At 36.3% G+C, this 27,976-nt stretch overlaps 1 protein-coding gene and 1 long non-coding RNA gene across 6 annotated transcripts in view; one reads left to right on the top strand and one right to left on the bottom strand.

Moving 5' to 3' along the window:
- Nucleotides 1–27,976, top strand: part of trh (PAS domain-containing protein trachealess) — a 263,522-nt gene that overhangs the window by 146,245 nt on the left and 89,301 nt on the right. The window lies entirely within an intron of this gene.
- LOC148951185 (uncharacterized) overlaps nt 24,386–27,976 on the bottom strand; it is a 101,245-nt gene continuing 97,654 nt past the window's right edge. For all 3 annotated transcript variants that reach the window (XR_016141901.1, XR_016141899.1, XR_016141900.1), the window contains exon 3: nt 24,386–24,525. This is a non-coding gene — a long non-coding RNA (uncharacterized LOC148951185). The remainder of the gene's footprint in view (nt 24,526–27,976) is intronic.

The following is a 27,976-nucleotide window of genomic DNA, read 5'->3' as shown; positions in this document are numbered from 1 at the left end:
GTCCTTAACTGATTTGACCCTTTTACCTTAGCCCAGCATTTGATCCAGCTCGTAGTCTGAAAAGCTCATTAGCCCCCCCCCCCTCTAATTTAATATTTCTTATCGTTGAAATCTTTCTCTAGACTGTTGTTAACATTATGGTTAGTAATGGTTGAAGTGGTTGATTTTGTATGTTTATCTGTCTATTTGTTGCGGTTTGGCAAAATTTTCTCTCTTTGATTTCTAATATAAATATGCAATTGTGATGCTCTCTATTTTTCATTTTTACCCGCGAGTAGGTGAATCGAAGCTGGAGAAAGGTTCAGCTACAAGAGACTTTCGTCTTTAATTCCCTTGGTCATTAGGCCTGGCATTTGCCTTATACTTGGGATTATTGCATCATAAAGAGCTCGTAAATATACGCTCTAAAAGGGGACCTTAACAAATAGTAATAACTCCCAAGAAGCAATAAAAGAAATGTTTCTCTGTGTCATATGTTAATAGGTTGCAATATTCCGTGTTAAAGCAAATGACTTTACCAGAAATAATATGGTTTCTTGATTCTTATCAGAACATTTAAATATATATTTTGCACAGTAGTTTTCTGCTTATCAAATAAATAGTTACAGTGTGATTTTTTTTTTACCCTAGTATTCTACAACACCGTAAGTAAAAATTTAGATGAATGAGGTGGTCGTTCTTTGATAAGTGTTTCATACATAGTTTTCTAATCCCTGGTATGATCTACTCAATTATCTGGAATTACAAAGTCAGTAAGTAGTCAATTTTATTTATGAGAGTCTGTAAGTCAGTAAGTAGTCAATTTTATTTATGAGAGTCTCAGGGAGGTACCAAAGATTTTACCGAGAAGGAGGGGGGTGTCGTTCAAATTACACCATCAGTAACAATTAAGATACGTCACCATTATTGGCGTTTCACTTATTTACTTTCCTAATCTAGTAAAGAGTTGCTAACCATTTTAAAGATCTCAGAATTTATTCTTCTGGTGTTTGGTTTCATGAAGAGGCTTTTTGATAAATATTTTATGCTTATAAGTTTCTTCGTAAGCTTTTGGTAACCATATACGAGGTTCTATAACTGAGGACGGGACAAGGTGAACACACTACTTAATGCTTTTTTTATGCTCTTTTCAAATATATTAATTGCTTCACTTGCAAATACAACCCCTTCACCTCTCTTATGGCCCCGTATATAGCCCTAGCTTTTAGGCTTGTACAAGACTTAAAATAAAAACAATTAAACAACAAAATTCTAACTTTATAATAGGCTATAGCCTACAGCATGTTTTATTTATCACATCATCATGTTTACTTTCATTGTTATCTGCATTCATAAACTATTTTTAAATAATAGTCGATATCCAACAGATCGGAAATTCTATTCGATTCACATATAGGTATAATGGTTTTAGCGAATCAAAAAACCGCGTTCACAAAGAAAACGAAGCATCGTCGAATATCGTCGAAATTGTCGGCACTAAAATACTTATTAATTGTTAAGTTTTCTGATTTCGATTGTTTTTAATCGATGCTTGTTCAATATATGACTTATGAAGAATTGTTTTATCCTGGTTTGGTGTATTTTCAACCACTTTTCTTATCCCATTTCTTGTGTCGAAAACAGTGAATTAGATGTCACTTTAGGATCCATTAAAGATATTTGCTATATTGGATCTGCTAAAGGGATATTGGATCTGCTAAAGGGATATTGGATCTGCGAGTGAAACCATTATTATGATTGGAAAGAGCTTAAAAAGGCATCATGTATTGTGCTCACCCCGTCCTTACCTCAATTGTGGAATCTCGTACATATTTACCGAACTCTTTTTACAATTAGAAGATACAACGCTCTAAATTAAAAATTATTTATTTCAAGTTAATCATTATGAGCTCTGTTTTTCTTTTTCTTGCGTGGTTATCTTTAACAAACGGTCGCAGAAACTTGTGCATAAACTTCTTCGACTTTTGTTTCAAAAATATGTTTCTTTTTATTACTAGAATAGGAATGGATCGTTTCGCAAGCATAGGCTCAAGGCTAACTCTCGACAAGGAAAATGCTAAATAAATCTGCAAGTTTGTATAACAAAACAAAAGGAAAGCTGTGATCCAAAACAACATTTTAAATCGTTTAAGAGCCTGATCGTATAAGAACTTGTAACTTCAAGAGAGCATGAAAAAGGCCCTAAAAAGGGATAATATTACCTCGCTAAGCCAAAATATTGAAAATTAAAGTAAAAACCAGAGTTTCATCTCAAATTTGAAACAAGTGTTTTATACATTCCAGTGAGCTTATTATTTCAGCAATGGATAGGCCAACTTATATTTAAGTATAAAAAGAGGCCATTTGAACAGGGCAGCAGTTTCCTTGCAATTAAGGGGCTATTACTGCTCCTACCAGGGTCTAATTTCACTAAATTTAATTTAAGGAAACCATGACAGTTTGTAGACATTAATCGAAGCTTTAAACATATGTTCCGCATATAAATATATATATATATATATATATATATATATATATATATATATATATATATATATATATATATATATATATATATATATATATATATTTTGTGAAATTCTAGAGGAAGGAGATGTTCACTAGCATGAGATCTCCAGGTCTTGGCTCAGTTGTTTCTTTTTCCCTTTTTTAACAATGTTGTCGTACCTGACGTTTACTGCAAGAACTTCCAGGCTCGGTTCAGATATACATCCCCTAATCCCGGCCCATATGCTGTCCGTCATGGGAATTTACTTTTGTGTTTGAAATATTTAACAATAAATTAATTCATTCGTTCAATCGTTCTCTATGCTTTCCGTATGTTTTGATAACTAGGACAGGGCTGTGGTCCTCTGGTCAACCTCAAAATAACACCGCTTAAAGTATCTAAAACGGTTCACCATCTAAAACAGCAAACATTGCGGGAACTTCAGGTGATACTTTCGTATTACCAAAGTATATAAGGGGTTAACTTGCCAAATCTATTAATTCAGTTGAGAAAAAAGAGGGAAAGTACATTGCTGGTTTCGATTATATGTCATTTTCGGGTGTCAATTGTCGATTTTTGTTTTGGGGGAACTTCCCTATCAAGGGACAAAGCTAAGAGCCAACAAATTAGCTTTGACTTTTGAACAGCTTATGTATTAGTATTGTATTTAGATAGAATGTAACCTGACTAAATGAGACACCCGCTCACAAAGTGGAATAAGCTTGTTTAATAGGGAGGGGTGACAAAACCAAGCTTAAAATTCAATTCAAAAATATGTTTCAAATTATGCACAGAATAAACGTAGAGGAAAGAGATACTTACATAAAAAGCTAAGATCTACATAAAAAACAAAAACAAGAACATATCCTCAATGCAGACAAGTTAGTATTCTTCCTTTGAATATCCGAAAAGAATGAACAGCAGTAGGAACCTATCAGGAGGTCCCGTACGAACACCGTGCTGCCATCTACAATTAAGTCTAACGCTGACAGGTTATAATTTATTCAAGGATTATCGATCCACGAAGGGGAGAGAATTTCTGAGAAATTGATTGCGTAATCGATGGGGGAATTTTATTGATCCGATAACGGGAAACAAATCACATACCTCCTTCTAAACCAATCAGAGAGTCGGGTAAATAACCTTCTAATCCCATAAGAGGGCGGGGTACATATTAGCGGGAGAGGATTGCAGATAATATAAGGAAAGGCTTTTTGCTATAGTTTATATTATTAGTCTGTGAATAGAATTCAAAGGAGTGAGAAGAACAGTTTGACTTTACTCATTTGGATATATATTTGTGCTGATGATGAGTGGAATGTTTACCCTATTAGAAGTTGAGAGCGGAGTTGGTAGCAATAATACAAGAGCACCAAACATTGCGGTGAAAATCATGAGAGGAGCACGGCTTTGTCTAGAATGGGATGAAGTATATGCAAGATATGTGATATCCTTGAGCAAATTTAAAATGGAGGATCAATTATGCTTCGCTGCAAAAGTTGATATAGCACATGTGAATAGACTTCAATGTGCTTTAAGTGCATTAGTGAAACACATCGAAGACAATAAACTGTATCGCTAATTGTACATGCTTAGTATTATTGTTGTTGTAATTATTCAATAAAATTGTTTCGAAATCGAAAATGATCCATTTCTTTTTGTCAAGTTAGAATGCTAGGGCTAACGATTCATGGTCAGTCTAGAGTCAGCAGTCAGAGTGAAAGGATTGAAAAATGAATAAATTTGAGACAGAGAGAATTAGATCGAATCTAGTGTTTATGGAAAAACATTTGATTTTGGATGACGATTTTCTCGAGTTATCTCTTCAACGCAGGATATTCTCTCGGGGAACACTTGGCAATATAATGAAAACTGATTCTCCCCCATTGCACTATTGTATGAAACTTTGTCGATGTGACTCAAATGCTTATACTCAATTTATTGATATATTAATTGGAAAAAAGGAGAATCATATCGTGGATACACTTTTGAAAACATTGCCAATGGATTAAATGTAGATACCCCCCCCCCACCATTTGAAAGAGGTGACGTCACAGAGTTACTCCTCTCCCATTCCTCCACCTTGAATTTATCCGTCAGCAGGAACGATAAGCTTCGTTTTAGCTGTGGGAGATTCAAGTGACATTGGAAACAAAAAAAATGTTCTATACATGTCCATTATGCATGTACACTCTTGGCAGTTGGACTCAATGTGAGAATTTTACAATTATTGATGACTATAGTGAAAAGGGCAAATTATGTAATCCATGTAAATTACATAGAGGCTATGCAGTACAAATTAAAGGATGTAATTCATGTCTTGAGGATATTTGTGACTCTCACCCTAGAGGACATCTGTGCTCCAATTGTCACTATGATAAATGTGATCAGTGGGAGAATACTTACCCCGCTATGATTGGAAAGAATCCCAAACGTGATTTTTGTTTATTTCTACGAGATTGGTATCGTCGTGGATTTAAATTATTCTGGGAGGAGGAGCCAGGTCTACAATTCAACTGTTGGGGTAACAAGACAATTTGATTTCTACGTCATCGTTGTGACGACACTGCCTATTATGACTATAAACCAAGTGATTGTTATTTGGCAGTTACCGATTGTGATTCACCATTTGAAAACACTGTATGTGATATTGCTTCAAATAGTCAGATTGAAACTCGTGAATTTCATAATATGAATGCAAATAGTATCATTGACTATACAAAGAGATATGACAAGAGTGAAGTTACATTATACTGTAGAAATTGTGACCCTGACTTTGCAGTCAATCAAGATCAATATACAGTCAATCCAAATGATTTACCGGCATTAGTGGTTCACGACAGTTACCTATACATCGATGAAGAAGAAGAAATCTAAAGTGAAGATTTAAATAAATTGTTGTATATATATCCATTTTATTAATAAAAAAATTTAGAACCTTTTTTTAAGCACTTTACTCTTAGGGCACTGAAATTTATACTTTACAGGTCTGAGAGGATATTTTCCACTAGAAAGTGGTTCAGACGTGGATTGTCAACATTAATGTTGAGAAACTGCTCTCAGTATAGTTGCTGATGTGGGGTGTGTAGAATGTATAGGGTAGACCAAGAGGATCAAAAAATTCAATCGTCTTCATTGTTTGAAAGATGCACAGCCAATGACCCGTCAGCACAGTCGACGGATTGCTATTAATAATAATCAGGGTATTGTTTCCACTTTGGATTTTCCCAAGAAAGTCTAAGGTCAGACAGTAAGACTTGCACTGGGACACGTAAGGATCCATATTAAATACATTGATTGTTTGACTGGTGTCCATGGCGCCAAGTCTAGTAGAACACTGCCTTCGGGAGTGATTTCTCAATAGGTTTCATATTGATTTAGTGAGATTAGTGCAATACTCTCAGCCAATGGGTCGGCAAATGTACACTCTAAACGCGCACTCCGTACGTACTATACTCATATCCTGCGTGCCAGACAAATCTAGTACAATGATACCATGTGTTTTAGCAAACATTTCTTCGGTTATACCATTTTCAAATAGTTGCGAATCGTGATCTAGGGTTTGCGTGGTCAACTCATACAATATTCTATAGGATTTATCAAAAGATAGATTGTAGAGTGGGATACCGTTTACTTTGCACACAAGAGATGGAAGTCCAAACATTTCGAATTTATGTGGACATCCAGTTCACGATCCTAATGCACTAGCGCTTTTTACAAATGCCAAAGCGAGTTTTGACGGAATTTCGCCATTGATAAAGGATGAGTCGGTGAAGGTGCGTGACCCCATGGTAATATGACGTTGATTGGTGATTGTATGAGGAACAAGTAGTTTAATGTTATTTCCACTGACTCTCAGTTTTTCCACTGCCAAAGCAACAGAACTCATGACCTGTTGTTTGCATACATGAAGTATTGCCGAGGTGAGGGAGAGACTTACATTAGGATTGGCAGCAAGTTCTTTTCTCAATATGAAATTGGATGGTGCAAGTGTCAGTTTATATCCACTTTAACATTGGGTGGCAGCCATTGGGGTATATTAAAAATTTCACGATATAATTTTCCAACTTGATGTCATTCACTAGTTGCAGCATTTTAAATGCATCTGTACTATCAGTATAAGCAATAAATTCATATCCATTGGAGGTGCCTCTCAGTTACTTACACGACTTGGGTGTAATTAACATGAATTACATAGGGCTTGTATAATTTGGGAGATTGTTGCTTGTTCTCACCAGCTTACCATTGATGTAGAAACGGATTTGATGAAATAAATTATTTAATATACAATTTTCATAGGATATTCCATCGGCCCAAATTGGCATTGTATTATCGGATTTTCGAACTTTCATTTGTAAATCTATAAATGTCGAAGACATGTCCATAAAGTAGTCTTCATTGGAATAAATTTGAAAGTCGATATTATCGGAGAGGGGTTGTTGAGGATAAAATTGTTCATAGTATTCACGCTTGACACTCACATTAACATTTTCAGCATTGAATAGATTCAATGAGGCGGTGATTGAAGGTTGAGAATCCTTATGCGGTAGGTAGGACATCTTAGGAAAAGAAATCTAGGTTCGATCTAACAATTCTCTTCCTGGGGCTTCCTCTTCTTCTACTGTTTACAGTACGTGTCGGCTTTTTCCTTCTTTTCTTTGACAGGGGTGATGTCTCTCGTTTCCGACCTGAGTAGAGACTGATGAGTGATGCATTGTTTCTCGACCTTTTTAAACCTTTACCATTTTTTGAACGACTTTCTAGTGGAAAATATCCTCTCAGACCTGTATAGTATAAATTTCAGTGCCCTAAGAGTAAAGTGCTTGAAAAATGTTTGTGAATTTGTTTATTAATAAAATGCATATATATACAACAATGTCTTTAAATCTTCACTTTAGATTTCTTCATCGGTGTATAGGCAACTGTCGTGAACTACTAGTGCCGGTAACTCATTTAGATTGACTTTATATTGATCTTGATTGACTGCAGAGTTGGGGTCACATTTTCTACAGTATAATGTAACTTTACTCTTGTCATATCTCTTTGTATAGTCAATGATACTATTTGCATTCATATTATGAAATCCACAAGTTTCAATCTGACTATTTGAAGCAATATCACATACAGTGTTTTCAAATGGTGAATCACATTCGGTAACTGCCAAATAAAAATCACTTGGTTTATAGTCATAAAAGGCAGTGTCGTCACAACGATGACGTAGAAACCAAATTGTCTTGTTACCCCCACAGTTGAATTGTAGACCTGGCTCCTCCTCCCAGAATAATTTAAATCCACGACAATACCAATCTCGTAGAAAGAAACTAAAATCACGTTTGTGATTCTTTCCAATCATACCGCGTTAAGTATTCTCCCACTGATCGCATTTGTCACAGTGACAATTGGAGCACAGGTGTCCTCTAGGGTGAGAGTAACAAATCTCTTCAAGACATGAATTACATCCTTTAATTTTTACTGCATAGCCTCTATGTAATTTACAAGGATTACATAATTTACACTTTTCACTATAGTCATCAATAATTGTACAAATCTTACATTGAGTCCAACTTCCAAGAGTGTACATGCATAATTGACATGTATAGAACATTTTTTTTTTTTGGTTTCCAATGTCACTTGACTCTCCCAGGGCTAAAACAAAGCTGATTGTCCCTGCTGACGGATAAATTGAGGGCGGAGGAATGGGAGAGGAGTAACTCTGTGACGTCACCTCTTTCAAATGGTGGGGGGCTATCTACATTTAATCCATTGGCAATGTTTTCAAAAGTGTATCCACGATATTATTCTGCTTTGTTCCAATTAATATATCAATAAATTGAGTATAAGCATTTGAGTCACATCGACAAAGCTTCAATAGTCCAATGGGGGAGGGGGAATCAGTTTTCATTATAATTTCAAGTGCTTCCCGAGTGAATATCCTGCGTTGAAGAGATAACTCTATAAATTTGTCATCCAAAATCAAATGTTTTTCAATAAGCACTAGATTCGATCTAATTCTCTCTTTCTCAAATTTATTCATTTTTCAATCCTTTCACTCTGACTGCTGCCTCTAGACTGACCATGAATATTAGCCCTAGCATTCTAACCTGACAAAAAGAAAGGGAACATTTTCGATTTCGAAACAATGTTATTGAATAATTACAACAACAATAATACTAAGCATGTACAATTAGCGATACAGTTTATTGTCTTCGATATGTTTCACTAATGCACCTAAAGCACATTGAAGTCTATTCGCATGTGCTATATCAACTTTTGCAGCGAAACATAATTGATCCTCCATTTTAAATTTGCTCAAGGATATCACATATCTTGCATATACTTCATCCCATTCCAGACAAAGCCGTGATCCTCTCGTGATTTCCACCGCAATTTTTGGTGCTCTTGTATTATTGCTATCAACTCCACTATCAACTTCTAATAGGGTAAACATTCCATTCGCCATCAACACAAATATATCCAAATGAGTAAAGTCAAACTGTTCTTCTCACTCCTTTTAATTCTATTCACAGACTAATAAAATAAACTATAGCAAAAATCCTTTCCTTATATTCTCTGCAATCCTCGCCCAATAAGATGAAACCAGCCCTCTTATGGGATTAGATGGTTATGAAACCGACTCTCTGATTGGTTTAGAAGGAGGTATGTGATTTGTTTCCCGTTATCGGATCAATAAAATTCCCCCATCGATTACGCAATCAATTTCTCAGAAATTCTCTCCCCTTCGTGGATCAATAATCCTTGAATAAATTATAACCTGTCGGCGTTAGACTTAATTGTAGATGGCAGCACGGTGTTCGTACGGGACCTCCTGATAGGTTCTTACTAGCAGCTAGATCGTAAATCCTCTGGCAAAGGCAAATAGTTCCTTGAAAGACGAGGCAAAGAAATTGTGCAAAAATCTTATAGGATCTTTGAGTGTAGAGCAGTGGCTCCCAACCAATTTTGAACCATGCCCCACCTAGGTATTTCTAAAACTCTGATGCTCCTCGTTATATTTAAATTCTGTCATTCGAAATTTTACTTCTATTCACCTGAATGAAGCTTAACAAACCACTAACTTAGTTTTCTTTTTTTGGGTCCTTCTATAAGCAGATTTTATGAAAACGAAAAATATTGTCTGACTACAACACCTTTTAACAAGGCCGTACCCTGGATTTTTTTTCAGAGGGGGTTTAACTGAAAAAAATTTCGGGGGGGGGGTGGAACCTCATAAAACGCATACAAAATTTGTTTCTATCCATTTTTGTTACGTTTTTACGAGTCAGAAAAACATTTCGGGGGGTTCAAACCCCCCTAACCCCACCCCCCGCGGGGTACGGTCTTGCCTTTTATATTATGTATAACGTCATTACAATACTATCATGTATCTTTTTTGCTCACTAAATGCATTTGAATGTGACGTCATTCACCTAGGCAGCGCTAGCGCGCTGCCTAAGTAAAGAACGATATGGCCACAATGTGTTTTTTTCTTCTTCTTCTTTCAAAAATACAAATGAATGTGCATTGTCAGTTTAATATACATATACTGATATTTAGTAACCAAAATGTTAATATTATTTGATTTATTAAAGTTATGAAAGTAAAAACATTTATATTTTTTTCAGTAAAGTGCAAATTATGTTCTGGCCTTGGGAAGGCATAGGAGTTTTAAGCCCAACTTTTTTTAATTTCTGCTTATTTTGAGTTTGACTTAGCCATTTATTGTAACTTTTGCTCGTGTGTGTTGTCATTTATTTATCGATTCTAACTTACGATAAATTAACGCTTGGTAGATTATTTTAAGCTATATGCGCTAATTTTTTGTTTAATGGAGTTCTTTAATTTTCTGCGAAAAACTTATTTTGTGGAAAAATTTTTTGTTTAATTAATTTAGGCTTTAAAGCGCCTGAAGTATAGTTAGCCGAAGGTTGCACGTCCTGCCGCTAAAATATTACCATGTCCCACTGATGGGGCCTGCGCCCCACGTTGGGAATCACGGGTCTAGAGGCATATTATTATAATGCCACTCGTTTGTTAAGTTCATTCTGGGATATTACCAACAATTCGATACCGCGATACCGATAGTAAAGTAGCTGAAAGGGAACCGTTACAATGTAAAAAAAGAAAAAAAACACAGAATATGGACAGAGTAATGAATAGATAAACTTTCAAACAAGGTTAATGGGAAGTTAAGAAGGCTCAATTTCAACTAAAAATTTTTATCTTTTGAATAAAGAGTCGTGTCAGAAATTAGATAAAAAATAATTTGCCCACCCAAATTCTTCCGCAACAGGTGAGATAAGATTGCATTAACGAATATGATATAATAAGAATATTATAAGAATATAATTTGCCCCAGCAAAAGTATGCTTTAACTTCCAAACTAGGTCTTGTTTTTGGTTCATTTTTAGATTATTTTTCTTTTTTGTGTAATAGCCCTTAACAACGCAAATTAGTTCCGTAGAAAATACAATTGCTGAATCTCCCCTCAAATTAAATCAACCTCCCAACTGAAACTATGTCTATTGTCCATTTCGCCGATAATATTAAATTTTGCGGAATATCAATTTGCTTTCAAATTAAATTGCAGAAACCGTCTGTCACTCGGTGAATGAGCAATCTGTAGCGTGTCTTAATCCAGTTAAAGGGTACCTCGTCCCCAAAACTCCTCCAAGCTTGCGGTTCTTTAGAGGAGATCCAATTCAATAAATGGACCTCTATATCTTAGCTTTGCTGTATTTGCTCAAACAATTTCTTCGCGCTTCGGCGTTCCTTCCTTTGTGTACCTTTGTCGTTTATTTGTGTGTCGCATTTGTCTTTTGTCTGCTAATAAAAGGGAAACTTTATTCAAAGTTGGGTTTTCTAATTTGAAAGCTATTGAGATACTTTTGAGGGAGACGGCTGATTTTTTGTTCAAATCTGATTCATTTATTACAGTAAACAATAATGTATAATCAATTTAAAAACAAAATAGTTTTTTTTTTCTTGAAGACAGGCTGATTATAAAAATAGAGCCAAGAAAAAGTTAAGCGAAGCTTAAGATTTAATTAAACATCAAATACAAAATCATGTATGTGAAAAGAAAACTGCTGCTTTTTATGTTTTTTAGTTAAAAAACTATAAATAAACTACTAAACTTATTTACTTTGTTGGAGGGACTAGTAAAAAAACATAAAAAGGCAGGTTTTTACGAAAAATATGGGAGGTCTTGGGGGAAACCATAAACATCTTGAATTTCTTAGGGAGGGGAAGGAGGATTTGGGTGGATTATATCATAGCACTGACATAGAGACCCTTGGGCATGTTGCACTGTAATTTTTGGGAGAGCAAGGGGTTCCAAATTTAAAGAAGTTTAGGAGCAGGCAGTGCTGCTTAAATCTTGTTAATTTTGGGTATGTCTAATGTCCTTGTTGTTGATGAAGGTTGGGGAATTCGTTCAAATACTTTCACATTTTTGTTCGCCCTTTCGTAGGTATTAGTTAAAAAAAACTTTCCGGGAAGAAGTTTCTTAAAAAAAGAGTAAATGCCGTATCAAACTTAAGATTAGAAGAAATAGAAATCTACAATAACTCAAACTCAAAACGACCAGAAATTACTATTATAGAATAAATGAAACCCAAAACGAACAGGAATTAAATAAATAATCCTATCAAAAAAAAAAAAAAATAACAGGTACAAATATGAATTGAGAAATAAATCTCAAAGCAAGCAAAGCTAAAATTGAACGTTAAAATAAAGCCCAAGACGAACAAAAATATTTTGCTATTTAGGCCTAAATAAAACCCAAAACGAAGAGTAATTAAATAAACAATCATAGAAAACAATCATACAATAGGTACTAAAATAAATGAATAAATACATCTTAAAACGAGTGAAACTTAAAATTGAATATGCAAATCGAGCTTGAAACGAACAAAAATCATTACAAACAAGAGTTTGGGTTTTGCCTCCTTCTCTCATTGTAAAAGTACTAAACCTACTAAACCTACCGCGTCATTGGCGCTTTACTGAAAACTATACGTGTCTTCAATAGTCTTTGGAAGTACAAATAAAATCAAACTGAATGTTTGATATATAATGCTATTAATTGTTGGAAGATCACCAGTTCAAGATTCTATTTCACTGTAATTGTATTTTAATTTTCAACACTGTAATAATTGGATAAAAAAATATTTGTATTATAGTTCGTTTATAGTGGAGCACCAATGACACAGTAGGCTTTAGACTTTCAAACAGTTCGTGGTAACGAATTGTAAGTAAGGAGCGATCCGGCTCAATTGCAGCCGCAACACTAAGAAAAGGAATTTTGATACCAATATATACTTCAAAAGAATCAAATTTTTACGCTGAATTCAAATATATAAGTTTCATCAAGTTTAGTCTTATTCATCAAAAGCTACGCGCCAGAGAACATTTCCTTATTTTTGCCTTATTTGCTGTATTTATGTATTTGAGGATGATTACTCCCCTACAGTTCCCGGGGGAAGGGCTGCAAGTTATGAACTTTGCCCAACGTTTATATATAGTATGGGTTTTTGGCAAGTATACAGACGTTTTCAGGGGGGATTTTTTTCTGGTAGTGGGGGAGGGGTGGATCTGGGGTTACGTGGGAAATCTTTCCATGGTGGAAGTTTTCATAGGGGAAGGGACATTGCTATGAAGGGGGTGCCGGAATTCCCAGCATTATTTAAAAAAAACGATCAGAAATTAACGATCTTTACGCTAAAGTTTTTTATTGTTTTAAAAAATAGAGTTATGAGAAAAAGTCAAACTTTAGCGTAAAGAGCGAGGCGTTGAGGAGGGGACAGCCCTTTTCATATACGGAATAATTTCTGTTCGTTTTAAGTTTTAATGTCGCTCCTTACTTTCAGTTAAAAAAAAACTTGTTTTTTTTATTTAATCACAGTTAGGGATGGGGACAGTATCCAAACTCTTGTTTGGAGTGAAGCTATATTTTTCTTGAACAGTCTTGGAAAGAACTAATAAAATTAAACTGAATATTTAATATATAATGATATAAATTGCGGAAAGCTTATCAATTGAAAATTAAATTTTACTGTAATTTTTATATTCATTTTCAATGTTGCAATAAGTATCAAAGTAAATATTTGTAATATTATTCGTTTTTTCATTAAAGCGCCAATGACGCAGTAGGTTTTAGACTTCTACAGTGAGAAAAGGAGGCAAAACCCAAACTCTTGTTTGTATTTAATACTTGTTTGTTTTATTGTTCCTTTCAAGCTTGATTTGTACATTCAATTTAAGTTTCACTCCTTTTAAGATTTATTTATTCATTTATATTAGTCCCTATTGTATGTTTGTTTCCATTGATTGTTTATTTAATTTCTATTCGATGTAGGTTTGATTTATACTTCAATAGCAAATATGTTTGTTTGTTTGAAGCTTGATTTGCATATTCAGTTTAAACTCTATTCGTTTTAAGATTTATTTATTCATTTATGTTAGTATCTGTTGTATGTTTTTTTTGCTATGATTGTTCATTTAATTTCTGTTCGTTTTGGGTTTCATTTATTCTTTAAAAGTAATTTCTGGTCGTTGAGTTTGAGTTATTGTGGATTTCTATTTCTTCTGATCTTAAGTTTAATACTGCCTTTACCTTTCTTTAAGAAACTTCTTTTTTGGATTTTTTTAAAGATTAATTTCTATTCGTTTTTACTGCCAAAGTTTAAAGTTTTTCAAAATTCCCTATTTCAAAATAATTTTTTATTCCAAAATAAATTAACAGTCTTGGCAAGAACTAATAAAACCTAATTGAATAATTGATTACAATCATACTAATTGCTGAAAGCTCACTAGCTCAAGATTTTGTTTCACTCAGGATCAGATGTAAAGCTTCCACACTTCTAGGCCCAAGTGTTTTTGCCGCTCTTTTTTGCAAGATTTTCGGGGAAATGACCTAGTGGTCCTATTAGTGAATCCTGGTCTGGTTTCATTCCAATTTTCATTTTGTTTTCAGTGTTGTAATAAGTACAAAAGAAAATGTTTGTAACATAATTCATTTTAGTAAAGCACCAAATACGGAGTAGACCTTACGCTTTTACCGTTAGGGAGGCGGGCAGTAGCCAAACTCTTGTTTGTAATGAAGAATATACCTAGGTGTCTTAAACAGTTTTGGAAGAGCTAACTAATAAACTGATTTTCCGTATTTTTGGGAATAGATCATAGTTAATAAGTTTTTTTAGAGGGGGGGGGGGCGGCGGGGTCGTTCATGGAGAAAGGGGCAGGGGTAAGCTCCTATGATTTTTGGAATAAAATTTCGTTAATAAGCTTGTTTTTGTTTTGTTTTCTTAGGGGGAGGTGTTGGTCTAGGGCCCAGCTCCTATGATTTATCAATCATTGAAATTTTTTTCAGGGAGGGAGGGCTATTAGGCCATGATCCCTTAAGTTTTGGAATAAAATAGCGTTCATTAGTTTTTTGAGTGGGGCTTGGACTTATCTGATATTCGAATTATTTTCAAAACTCTCGCATAAGAACCTTATATGCCCCCAGGACATAACATACAACACTTTCCCCCGGGCCCTGGAGGGTTATGTTGGCCCTCGAGTTTTTGTTATCTGATCTTTCGACTTATATTAATAAAATACCTATATCAAAATTCGATCTGATGGATTATGGGTAAGTAGCCCTCCGGTCCCTTTTGACTTAAAAAGCGAACTACAACTTTCAGTTACCAATAGAATGAGCCTCCGATGAGGTTTATACGATCATTCCATCCGAAACAACCTTATATGGCTCGGACCATAATTTACAACACTTGCCCCCGGGTTCTGGGGGGCTGTGTAAACCTCTGAGTTTTTGTTGTATGATCTTTGGTCTATTTTGGACAAAATGAAAATCTCAAAAATTCGATCGGACACATTTGGGGAAAACACGGTTGGTGGTGGGGGGGGGGGGATCTAGTTGTCATCAGATTACTTTGACTCTCAAAAAGGGAACTAGAACTTTAGATTTCTAGTCATTTGAGTCCCCCCTAAAATTTACCTTTTCCATAAAACCCTTATATGCCCCCGGGAATAAGTTATAAACCTTCCCGCGGATTCTGGACGGGGGGGGGGATATATTAACCCTGAAGTTTTTTTATCTGATCGTTGGACTATTTCGAACGAAATGGCTATCTCGAAATTTTGATTAAATGCGTTTGGGGAAAAAGAGGGTGTGTGTGAGAGGGGGAGGGGAGGTTTTGACTCACTTTTGACTTTTAAAACGGTAACTAGAACTTTTAATTTCTAATCAAATGATCCACCTCTGAAGTTTATACTACCACTCCTTAAATAAACACCTTATATGCCCCTGTTGCATAACTTACAACACCTGCCCCCGGGCTCTGAAGAGTTGTGTAAATCCTGAAGCTTTGTTATTTTTATCTTTAAACTGTTTTGAACAAAATGGCTATCTCAAATTTTTATCGGATGTATTTGGGTAAAAAATGCCTCGCGGGGGGGGGGGGGTCTAGTTGCCCTCTAATCACTTTTGACTTAAAAACAGCACTAGAAATTCTGATTTACAATTGAATGAACCCCTCGGAAGCTTATACTACCATCCCTAACAACCCTAACATCCCTAGAACCTTATATACCCCGGGGGCATAACTAACAACACTTGCCCCCGTATTCTGGCTGGAGGGGCTTTGTTATCCCTGAAGTTTTTGTTATATGATTTTTAGTCTATTTTGAAAAAATGGCTATATAAAAAATTTGATTGTACGCATTTGGGGAAAAAGAGCTAGTGGGGGGGGGGGGGCAGTTGCCATTGGATCTCTATTGACTCTTAAAAAGGGAACTGGAACTTTGAGTTTTTAATCATTTGAGTCCTCTCTGAAACTTATAAGACCACCTCTTCCTTAAAATCTTATATGCCCTCGGGACACAAGTTATAACCGTTATTTCCCCCGATTTTTTTTAGGGGGGGGGGGGTATTTTGATCCCGAAGTTTTGTTATCTGATTGTTGGACTATTTCAAAGAAAATGCCTATCTCAAATTGATCGGATGCATTTAAGAAAAAGAGGGTATGTGTGTGTGTGTGGGGGGGGGGGCGGGTAGATACCCTCCGATGACTTTTTACTCTTAAAAAATGTAACTGAAACTTTCAATTTCCAATCAAATGAGCTGCTTCTGACGTTATATAAAAACCTATTGCACCTATTACATAAAAACCTTAGATACCCCGGGACACAGCTTAAAACACTTACCACTGGGCTCTGGGGGTTGTGTCGACCCAGGATTTTTTTTATCTGATGATTGAACTATTTTCAACAAAATGGCTATCTCAAATTTTTATTGATTGGGTCTGGGGAAAAAGCGCCGGTGGGGAGGGGGGCTAGTTGACCTCCGATCTCTTTTGACTCTTAAAAGGTGAAGTAAAATTTCCAATTTCCAATCCCATGGACCCTCTCGGGAGTTGCAGCCCTTCCATAAGAACTAAATTTACCCCTTAGGCATAACTTACAACGCCTGCCCCTAGGCCCTGGGGGTTTGTTTCAACTCCGGAATTTTTGTTATTTAATCTTTGAACTATTTAAAAAAATTTTAACGGATGTATTTGTGGAAAAAAAGGGCAGGGTATTTGCCCTTCGGTCACTTTTGACTCCTAAAAAGGGCACTATAATTTCCGCTTTCCGATCGAATGAGCCCCCTCCTAAGTTTATACGACCATCCATTAGATATGAAGTGCCTCTGGGTAAAACAAATATCGGAACGTTATTTCCCTAGGTTTGGTGGGGGAGGCTATTTGCCGTCAGATCACTTTTGACTCTTATAAAGGGAACTAGCACTTTCAATTTCTAATCATTTGAGTCCCCTTCGAAGTTTATACTACCGTCTCTTTCATAAAAACATTATATTCCCCCGGGGCATAAGTTATAACCCTTCCCCCGGGGTTTGGAGGTGGGGGTATGTTTAGCCCGAAGTTTTGTCATTTGATCGTTGACTATTTCAAACAAAATGGCTATCTTTAAATTTGGATCGGATACATTTGGGGAAAAAGAGCCTTTTTTTGGGGGGGGGGCTAGTTGCCCCCCGATTACTCTTGACTTTTAAAAAGGGCCGTATAAATTCCGGTTTACAATCAAAAGTGCCCCATCTGAAGTTCATATGACTACCCCTTCCTCAAGAAAACCTTATATGCCCTCGGGGCGTAATTCACAACAATTGCCCCCAGGCTCTGAGGGGCTGCGTTATCCCTGGAGTTCTTGTTATATGATCTTTGGTCTATTATGTACAAAATGGCTATATAAAAATTTTTATCAGAAGTATTTGGTGAAAATAGGGTGGGGGGGCTAGTTGCCATTGGATCACTTTTGATTCTTAAAAAGGAAATTAAAACTTTTAATTTCTAATCATTTGAGTCCCCTCCGAGGTTCATACGACCACTCCTTGCATAGAAGTTTTATATACCCCTAGGGCATAAATTACACCCCTTCCCCCGGGAACTGGGAGGGTGGTTATGTTGACCCCGAAATTTTTGTTATCTGACCGTCAGACTAATCCAAACAAACTGGTAATCTCAAAATTTTGATAAGATGCATTTGGAGAAACAAGGGTATGTGTGTATGGGGGGAGGGGGTAGATGCCCTCTGGTCCCTTTTTACTCATAAAAAGGTAACTAGAACTTTGAAGTTCCAATCAAATGAGCCACCTCTGAAACTTATGCGACCAACTAACACATAAAAAGTTTATATGCTCCCGGGTTCTGGGGGTTTGTGTCGACCCCGGAATTTTTGTTATCTAATGTTTGAACTTTTTTTTAACAAAATGCTATCTCAAAATTTTTGTCGGATCGGTTTGGAAAAAAAGAGTGTGTGTGTGTGGGAGGGGGGCTAGTTGCCCTCCAATCTCTTATGACTCTTAAAAAGTGAGCTAAAACTTTCAATTTCCAATCAAATGAGCACTCTCTGAAGTTTATACGATCATCCCTTCCATAAGAACCATATATGCCCCCAGGGCATAACTTACAACGCGTGCCCTGGGGTGTTGTGTCGACACCGGTGTTTTTGTTATCTTGTTATCTGATCTTTGAACTGTTTTTAACAAAATGGCTATCTAAAAATTTTTAAGCAATTGGGGAAAAAGGGCGTGGGGGGCTAGTTGCCTTCCGATCACTTTTGACTCGTAAAAAGGGCACTAGAACTTCCGATTTCCAATCGAATGAATCCCTTTCGAGGTCTATACAACCATCCCTTCGATATGAAGTGCCTCTGGGGGAAAAAAATAATAAATTATTGGAGCCGCATGGCCTTTACTATAGGCAACGCTATAGCGTTGCCTCTGGTTAAGTACATTGTGAAACCAGAACAAACAGTCCTGAAATCAGGGAATTTTAACAGAGTGCCTCTGATGCCTCCATTTTATCAGATCCATGTATATGCCTTCGGGGATAGTATGATTCCTACACTCCCTTGTGGAAGTTCAGTTATTTATGCAAATTGTTTACATATAGGCTTTAAACTGAAAAGGGGGAGTATGTTTGACCTTTGGTTTCTGACGGGAACGAATGTTTCAAGAATCATTCCACGGGCGAAGAAGAATACTCGTTCTTTTGGAAGGAGAAGTGTGTAAGGGCCACTGGAGATAGACCAAATCCGATCGTCTCAAAACGTATATCCTCAAATCCTTGGACTAAGGGACTCCAATATATAAAGGAAAAATGAATGAATATACTTTCCATCCGAAACGGGAACTAATAATGAGCCAAAACTCTTTTGTAACGGTTCGAAAATTAAAATGTAAGTCCCTCCTGGACCAAAGAAACCCTAGTATGTAAAAAAAAAAAAAAACAAGTTTTTTAAACTGAAAGTAAGGAGCGACATTAAAACTTAAAACAAACATAAATTATTCCGTATATGAAAGGGGCTGTCCCTTCCTCAACGCCTCGCTCTTTACGCTAAAGTTTGACTTTGTCTCATAACTTTATTTTTTAAAACAATAAAAAACTTTAGCGTAAAGAGCGAAGCGTTGAGGAGGGGACAGCCCCTTTCATATACGGAATAATTTATGTTCGTTTTAAGTTTTAATGTCGCTCATTACTTTCAGTTAAAAAAACTTGTTTTTTTATTTAATTTCTGATTGTTTTTTAGTTAATGCAGCTTTTATTTTGACTCACCGTCATTGAATAAGTAAACAAAATTTTCATAAAAATGTTACTTTTCTTTTGCTAAATGGATGTCTCTAAATTTGGTTATGACGTAATTTACAAATTACTTACGTAACTAACTTCTATATTCGTATATTTTTCTTCTAGCAAAAAATACAAAGTTGCATATTTTTGCAGATATGAGCTTGAAACCTATGTAAAAGGGTTTTCTGATACGCTGAATCTGACGGTGTGATTTTCATTAAAATTCTTTCACTCGTAGGGGATGTTTCCCCCTCTTTAAAAAATCGGGTAAATTTTCTCAGGCTCGTAGCCTGTGATGAGTAATACTAAACTTAATAAAATTTATATATTTAGAATCAGCATTATAAACCCATTCTTTTGATACATTTATTGACATCAAAATTCTGTTTTTAAAAGTTTCGATTACTATTGAGCCGTATCGCTTGTTTTTTTATTTTTTTTTTTTTATTTCGTATATGTTATTCCGTATATGAAAGGGGCTGTCTCCTCCTCAACGCCTTGCTCTTTACGCTAAAGTTTTTTATTGTTTTAAAAAATAAAGTTGTGAGACAGAGTCAAACTTTAGCGTAAAGAGCGAGGTGTTGAGGAGGGGAAAGCCCCTTTCATATACGGAATAATTTCTGTTCGTTTTAAGTTTTAATGTCGCTTCTTACTTTCAGTTTAAAAAAATTGTTTTTTTATATTTAATTTTTCATCGTTTTTTAGTTACTGCAGATTTTATTTTGGCTAACCGTCATTGAACGAATAAACAAATTTGCATAAAAATTTTACTTTTCTTTTGATAAATGAATGTTTTTACAAATTAACTTACGTAACTAACTTCTATATTCGCATATTTTTCTTCTGGCAAAAAATACAAAGTTGCAGATTTTTGCAGATATGAGCTTGAAACCTATGTAATAGGGTTTTCTGATACGCTGAATCTGACGGTGTGATTTTCATTAAAATTCTTTCACTTGTAGGGGATGTTTCCCCCTGTTTAAAAAATCGAGTAAATTTTCTCAGGCTCGTAGCCTTTGATGAGTAATACTAAACTTAATAAGATTTATATATTTAGAATCAGCATTATAAACACATTCTTTTGATACATTTATTGACATCAAAATTTCGTTTTTAAAAGTTTCAATTACTATTGAGCCTTATCGCTTGTTTTTTTCATTTTTTTTTTTTTTTTAAGTACAAGTTATTAATTATATGATGGTGTTCTACCCTTATTAAAAAACACCGAAATTAAGTTTAATGTTAAAAAAAAATTTTATTAACAAACCCCTGAATCACAAAGGCCGTTTAATTAGAATAGATAGCTCTTTTGAAAGCACAAAAAAAAGTGTAGCGTAAAGAGCGAGGTATTGACTTGGGGGAGAACCCCCTCACATACGTTATAATTTCTGTTCGTTTTAAGTTCTAATGTTCCTTCTTACTTTCAGTTGAAAAAACTTGTTTTTTTTTATTTAATTTCTGATTCGTTTTTTAAATTAGACTTGGAAATCCGGCGCCCCCTTCATAGAAATGTCCCTTACCCCAAAGAAACATCCTCCATGGAAAGATTAACTAGAGTAACCCCCTCCTCTATCCCCCCCCTCCAGAAAAAAAATCCTTCCTGAAAATGTCTGTATACTTCCCAATAACCAGTAAATAATGCTGGCAAGTCCGGCGCCCCATTCATGGCAATTTCCCTTCCCCCATGAAAAATTCCTTCATGGACAGATCCTCCAACATAACCTCCGACCCACTCTTCCCTCCCACTACCAGAAAAAAAACCTCCTGAAAACTTCTGTATACTTCCCAATAACCATTACTATATGATAACATTGGGTAAAGTTCATAACTTTTAGGCCCCCCCCCGGGGACTTGGGGGGATTAAGTCATCCTAAAAGACATATTTATCATATTTTCGACCATGCTGAACAAAATGGCTATATCAAAATTTTGATCGGGGGACTTTGGGAAAAAAATAAGCATGGGAGGGGGCCTAGTTGCCCTCCATTTTTTTTGTCACTCAAAAAGAGCACTAGAACTTTAAATTTTCGATCCAATGAGTCCTCCCACGATATTCTAGGACCACTGGGTCGATACGATTACCTCTGGGGAAACAAAAACAAAAAAACAAATAAACACGCGTTTGTGATCTTTCATTTAGTAAAAAATACGAAATTCCATTTTTTTGTACATAGATATTTGAAACATCTATTGAGGTGTTTTCTGACGGAATTACTTCGGTGGTGTGATTTTCATTAAGGTCCTAACGTTTGCACGGAGACTTTCCCCCTTTTTTAGAAAATCAGCCAAATATTCGTAGGCTTGTAACTTTTGATGAATAGCACTAAACTTGATGAAAGTTATATATTTGAAATCAGCAATGAAATCTTATTATTTTGACGTATCTATTGGTATAAAAAACCCGTTTTCTAGAGTTTCGGTTACCATTGAGCCGGGTCGCTCCTTACTTACAGTTCGTTACCAAGAACTGTTTGACAAAATTATATTGGGGGATAAGCACCCCAAAAATGTGGCCTCAAAAACTGCAATTTCTTCTAATCAGCTTGATAATTTTTCTAGAGCCGTTCAAACCGGGTTATGTGCCCAGGGCGTTGCAGCTGGAAGGTGACGTGGCGGGGGGGGGGGGGTGCCCATTTTGGTCAAATTTGTCACTTGGGTTCGGTTTTTTCTTTATATTTGAGGCGGGAGGGGGGGTGCTGCAATTAAATTTTTCCCCGGGCGCCAACAACCCTAGGAACGACTCTGCTCATATCCTTTAGTTCTTGTATCACAGGGAAATAACCTGTTTTTCCGTTATCCCCACATTTTCTTGAGGTTTTCAGAATTTCCTAAAAGGAAAACGGGATTGTTCAAATTTTCTGAAAAATTATCGTCTATAAATTCTCGAACGTTAAAACAAAATATAAATTGTTAAGACAATTCTAGTTACCATTATTTTCGAGGGGACTTGGGAGAACAAAACCTGGGGAAATAAAAGAATTGCAACGTAAATATGGGGCCCGGAAATGGTCCTTTTATCTGATTGGCTAGAAACTTTTAAGAATCTTCACCGGTCTAAAGGACCGATGTGTTTTTTTTGGAAGAAGTGGGGCCAATTTTTTTGTCCTGATCAGTTTGACACTTACTGCTATAAGTCCCTTCTCTGAACGGCTTTAAGTTTACACCTGAAAGTTCCTGGGCCAAAGGAAACCTCATTGAGAAAAACAGATTTAAGTTGGGGAGAGGGGAAAGATTGGAGTCAGAAAATGTTTTGTCTGCTTCGAAACGGATCGAGGGAATCCAGTTGAAACTTTCAGAATGTTTGGGGGAAAAGGAAACGAGACTCCAAATTATGTGTTAGATTAAGGGGGCCAAAAAATTTGTTTCTCAGGTCCGACTAAAAGTTTTTGAACTACTAGCACACTGGATCTTAGAATGCATTCATGATTGATGCAGTGAGGCAAATCGATAGACAATTTATGGGCCAAGATTATCAAATTAGCGTATTCGCAATACCTCAAGGCTTGGCGTGGGAAGTTGATTTGACACTTTCAGGAAATGTCGAGGGGGCAAAGAAAGCTTGAATTTCGACTAGGTTAAGGGGGAAAAGATATATCAAAAGACAGTTGTTTTGATAACAGTATATAAATCAAAAGAATTTAATTTTTGTGGTGATTCCAGATATGAAATTCATCAGGTTTAAAGTTACGCATTGAAAGCTAAGAGCCTGAAACAAATTCATCAAAATAGCACTTCTGCAGCTCAGGAGCAACTCAGGGGAGTATGATGAATCTCTAAAGGGAGTGTTTGGGGGGCCATTGGACCCAAATTGAATGAGGAGTCTGGGAGGGGGCATTAAATTTTTGTCTGGTACCCCTAAAAGCTTATTGCAACACAACCCTCTGTGTGAGACAATCTATTGATGGGTAGGTGGCCAAGTATATCAAAATGTAGTATGTGTATCCATGTTATCAAAATATCGTATCTGCAAAATCTTGAGAAAGGCTTGGGGTGTTGAGTTCAAATTTTCAGAAATAATGGATGGACCTGAAAATCAGGGTTCGGGATGACGCAAAATTATTCTGGCAGCAATCCTTCTAAACGTTCTGTACTATGAGCCCCCTGCTGAACTTAAAATACATGAACAGTGAAGTCGCTACATAAATTGAGAGAGATTATGTAAGCATCAAAGTAACGTATGTGCAATATCTTAGGAATGGGTTTGTGTCGTCCGAAAATGGGCCTCAAATTTTGCCTCTGGTCGTCTCTGGTGGGCTTCAAACTTAAAGGGCGTGTTGATAGGGTCAGGTAGATCTTAACAAAGATGGTCTATGGGTGCGGCAGTCCTACTTTTATTTGTGGTAATTTCTGTTCGATTTAGGTCTGATTTGATTATCCATTTCAATATCACAGGGTTTCTACTTTTGATTCAATTTGCCTGTTCAAAGCTTTTTTTCAAATTTTGGCCTCTCTTAATAACACCCCTTTCAAAATAAAACTCACTGCCTCCCACATTTAAAAAAAAATCTGTCTCACGCTTTCATGTCTGACTTTCTCAAACCTTTGAATTTACTTGTAATTAGGCAACTAAACGCACCAGCGATCAGTAATTGGTTTATTGAATTGCCCCAATCAAGGAAAATTCTCTATTGAATGGATAGCTGCAAGCGGCCTTGGATGAACATGACTTGTTTCGGGAAATCTTTCGGAGATGAATATTGTTCTGTCCAGTCAAAACGTGACTCCATTTTCTCTACCCATTTTTCTTGGTCTTTTGTTAAAGCTATTCATTTCAACATAGTTATGACAATAGTTTGTAAACGTCATTCATTAATGCCTACTAATATGAATCTCGCTCTCAATAATCCGGGAAGCCAAGGCTTTCTTTATCCCCTTTATTGTCTCCTTCGTATATGAATAAGCGATCTGGAAATGAAATAAGAATATATAAGAAACATAGTTCGGTAGCAAGGTCGTATCAAGGATTTTTTTCGGAGGGGGTTTTACTAAAAAAAATGGGGGGGGGGTTACACAAAAAAAATCAATAAACGCCTACAAAATTTGTTTATGTCCATTTTTGTTACGTTATCACGACTCAGACAAATATTTCGGGGGGGGGGGTTCGACCCCCCCCCCTCTTGGATAAGGCCTTGTTCCGTAGAAGAAAGTGGGAGTATAAGAACTTTAAAATGATTTAAAAGTAGAAAACTGTAAATGGGAATTCCAATAAACTAGACCAGAAGTCCCTATACATGAAACTCCTTTTGCTACCATTTTTTCCACTTAGTAGTCTTTTCAGATTAGAAGGTGAGTGTTGAGAACTGATAAACAGAACATAACATACACAGAAGAGAATGAATATGATAACTAACATTAAAAGTAAATCAATTTCAAAAGAATACCAAACAAGGAAAGAACTGCCTCCTTTATTGAGAAATGAAAAATCGATTTTTTTTTCAAGTGAAAGTAAAGAGTGATGTTAAAACTTAAAAGGAATAGAAGTTATTCTGAATGAGAGGGGAGCTGCCACTTCCTCAACCCACTCACTTTTAGTGTCATTGACTTTTTCCAAATTAATTAAAAAAACTTTTTCACAAAATAAGTTTTACAAAGAAAACTAAAGAACTCCATTAAACAAAAAAATGAGCAAAAATAAAATCAAATAATCTACTAAGCGTAAAACTACCACAAATCAGCATCGGTAAATAAATGAAACCCAAAATGAAGAAAAATTACGATAAATAACCGAGTCAAACTCAAAACGAGCAGAAATTAACATAAGTTGGGCTCAAAACCCCTATGCCATCCCAAGGCCAGAACATAATTTGCACTTTACTGAAAAAATATAAATTTTCTTACTTTTATAACTTTAATAAATCACTTTAATAAACATTTTGATTACTAAATATCAGCATATGTATATTAAACTGACAATGCACATTCATTTTTTTTTTCATTAAAGTGCAAATTATATTCTGGCCTTGGGAAGGAATACCCTCCAATCACATTCGACTATTAAAAAGGACACTAGCCCTCTCAATTTACAATTGAATGAGCCCCTTTTGAAGTTTTTACGACAACTATATCTATAAAAACCTTATATGCCCCCAGGGTATAACTTACAAACTTTGCCCTGGGGGCTCTGGGGGGTTTGTCATCCTATCTGGAAATCAACTACGCTGAACAAAATGGCTATCTCAAAATTTTGATTAGATGTGTTTCAGGAAATGGTGGGCGTGGAAGGGGTGTTAGTTGCCTTCCAATCACTTTCGACTATTAAAAAGGTTACAAGCCACTCCAATTTCCAATTGAATGAGCCCTTTTCGAAGTTTCTACGGCAACTTCTTCGATACGAAGTGCCCTGCTCTAAAGGAAAAAAATAAAAAATAATGTATTTTGCCAACATCGTTGTTATATGCCCTCAAGGCATAACTTAAAACCCTTGCCCCGAGGGTTGTGGGGGAGTGTCATCCTCAAAAACATATTTTCTATCTAGAAATCAACTACGCTGAACAAAATGGCTATCTCAAAATTTTGATTGGATGTGTTTGAGGGAATGATGGGCGTGGGGGGGGGGGGGGCTCTAGTTGCCCACCAATCACTTTTGACTATCAAAAACGGAACTAGCCCTTTCAATTTCCAATCGAATGAGCCTTTTTTGAAGTTTCTAAGACAACGCTTTCAATAAAAACCTTATATGCCCCCAGGGCATAACTTACAACCCTTGCCATGAGAGCTGGGGGGGGGGTGTTATCCTAAAATTTACTTTCCAGAACTTTCAGTAACGTTGAACAAAATGGCTATCTGAAAATTTTTATTGGATGTGTTTGGGGGAATGATGGGCGTGAGAGGGGGGTTAGTTACCCTCCAATCCCTTTCAACTATTAAAAAGGGCACTAGCCCTCTCAATTTACAATTGAATGAGCCCCTTTTGAAGTTTTTACGACAACTATATCTATAAAAACCTTATATGCCCCTGGTATAACTTACAAACTTTGCCCTGGGGGCTCTGGGGGGTTTGTCATCCTATCTGGAAATCAACTACGCTGAACAAAATGGCTATCTCATAATTTTGATTAGATGTGTTTCAGGAAATGGTGGGCGTGGAAGGAGTGTTAGTTGCCTTCCAATCACTTTCGACTATTAAAAAGGTTCTTCGATACAACTTCCTCGATACGAAGGGCCCTGCTCTAAAGGAAAAAAATAATAAATAATCCATTTTGCCAACATCGTTCTTATATGCCCTCAAGGCATAACTTACAACCCTTGCCCCGAGGGTTGTGGGGGAGCGTCCTCCTCAAAAACATATTTTCTATATGGAAATCAACTACGCTGAACAAAATGGCTATCTCATAATTTTGATTGGATGTGTTTGGGAGAATGATGGGCGTGGGGGGGGGGGGCTCTAGTTGCCCTCCAATCACTTTTGACTATCAAAAAGGGCACTAACCCTTTGAATTTCCAACCGAATGAGACTTTTTGAAGTTTCTACAACAACACTTTCAATAAAAACCTTATATGCCCCCAGGGTATAACTTACAGCCCTTGCCCTGAAGGCTGTGGGGGAGTATCCTCCTCAAAAACATAATTTCATTCTGAAATCAACTACGTTGAACAAAATGGCTATCTCAAAATTCTGATTGGATGTGTTTCGGGAAATGGTGGGCGTGGAAGGGGTGTTAGTTGCCTCCCAATCACTTTCGACTATTAAAAAGGGCAAAAGCCACTCCAATTTCCAATTGAATGAGCCCTTTTCGAAGTTTCTACGACAACTTCTTCGATACGAAGTGCCCTGCTCTAAAGGGAAAAATAATAAATAATACATTGTGCCAACATCATTCTTATATGCCCTCAGGGCATAACTTAAAACCCTTGCCCTGAGGGCTGTGAGGGAGTGTCCTCCTCAAAAACATATTTTCTACCTGGAAATCAACTACGCCGAACAAAATGCCTGTCTCAAAATTTTGATTGGATGTGTTTGGGGGAATGATGGGTGTGGGGGGGGATGGCTAGTTGTCCTTCAATCACTTTTGACTATTAAAAAGGGCACTAGGCCTTGGAATTTCCAATCGAGTGAGCCTTTTTTGAAGTTTCTACGACAACGCCTTCTATAAAAACCTTATATGCTCCAAGGGCAAAACTTACAACCCTTGCCCTGAAGGCTGTGGGGGAGTATCCTCCTCAATAACATAATTTCCATCTGGAAATCAACTACGCTGAACAAAATGGCTGTCGCAAAATTTTGATTGGATGTGTTTCGAGAAACTTCTTCGATACGAAGCGCCCTGCTCTAAATGAAAAAAATTATAAATTATACATTGTGCCAACATCGTTCTTATATGTCCTCAGGGCATAACTTAAAACCCTTGCCCCGAGG

This window comes from Artemia sp. Qi Xiang Cuo, chromosome 6, assembly GCF_049724085.1.
Source record: "Artemia sp. Qi Xiang Cuo chromosome 6, ASM4972408v1, whole genome shotgun sequence".
NCBI lineage: Eukaryota > Metazoa > Arthropoda > Branchiopoda > Anostraca > Artemiidae > Artemia > Artemia sp. Qi Xiang Cuo.
The sequence above is the reverse complement of the archived record's forward strand: the minus strand, read 5'-3'. Positions and strand labels throughout refer to the sequence as shown.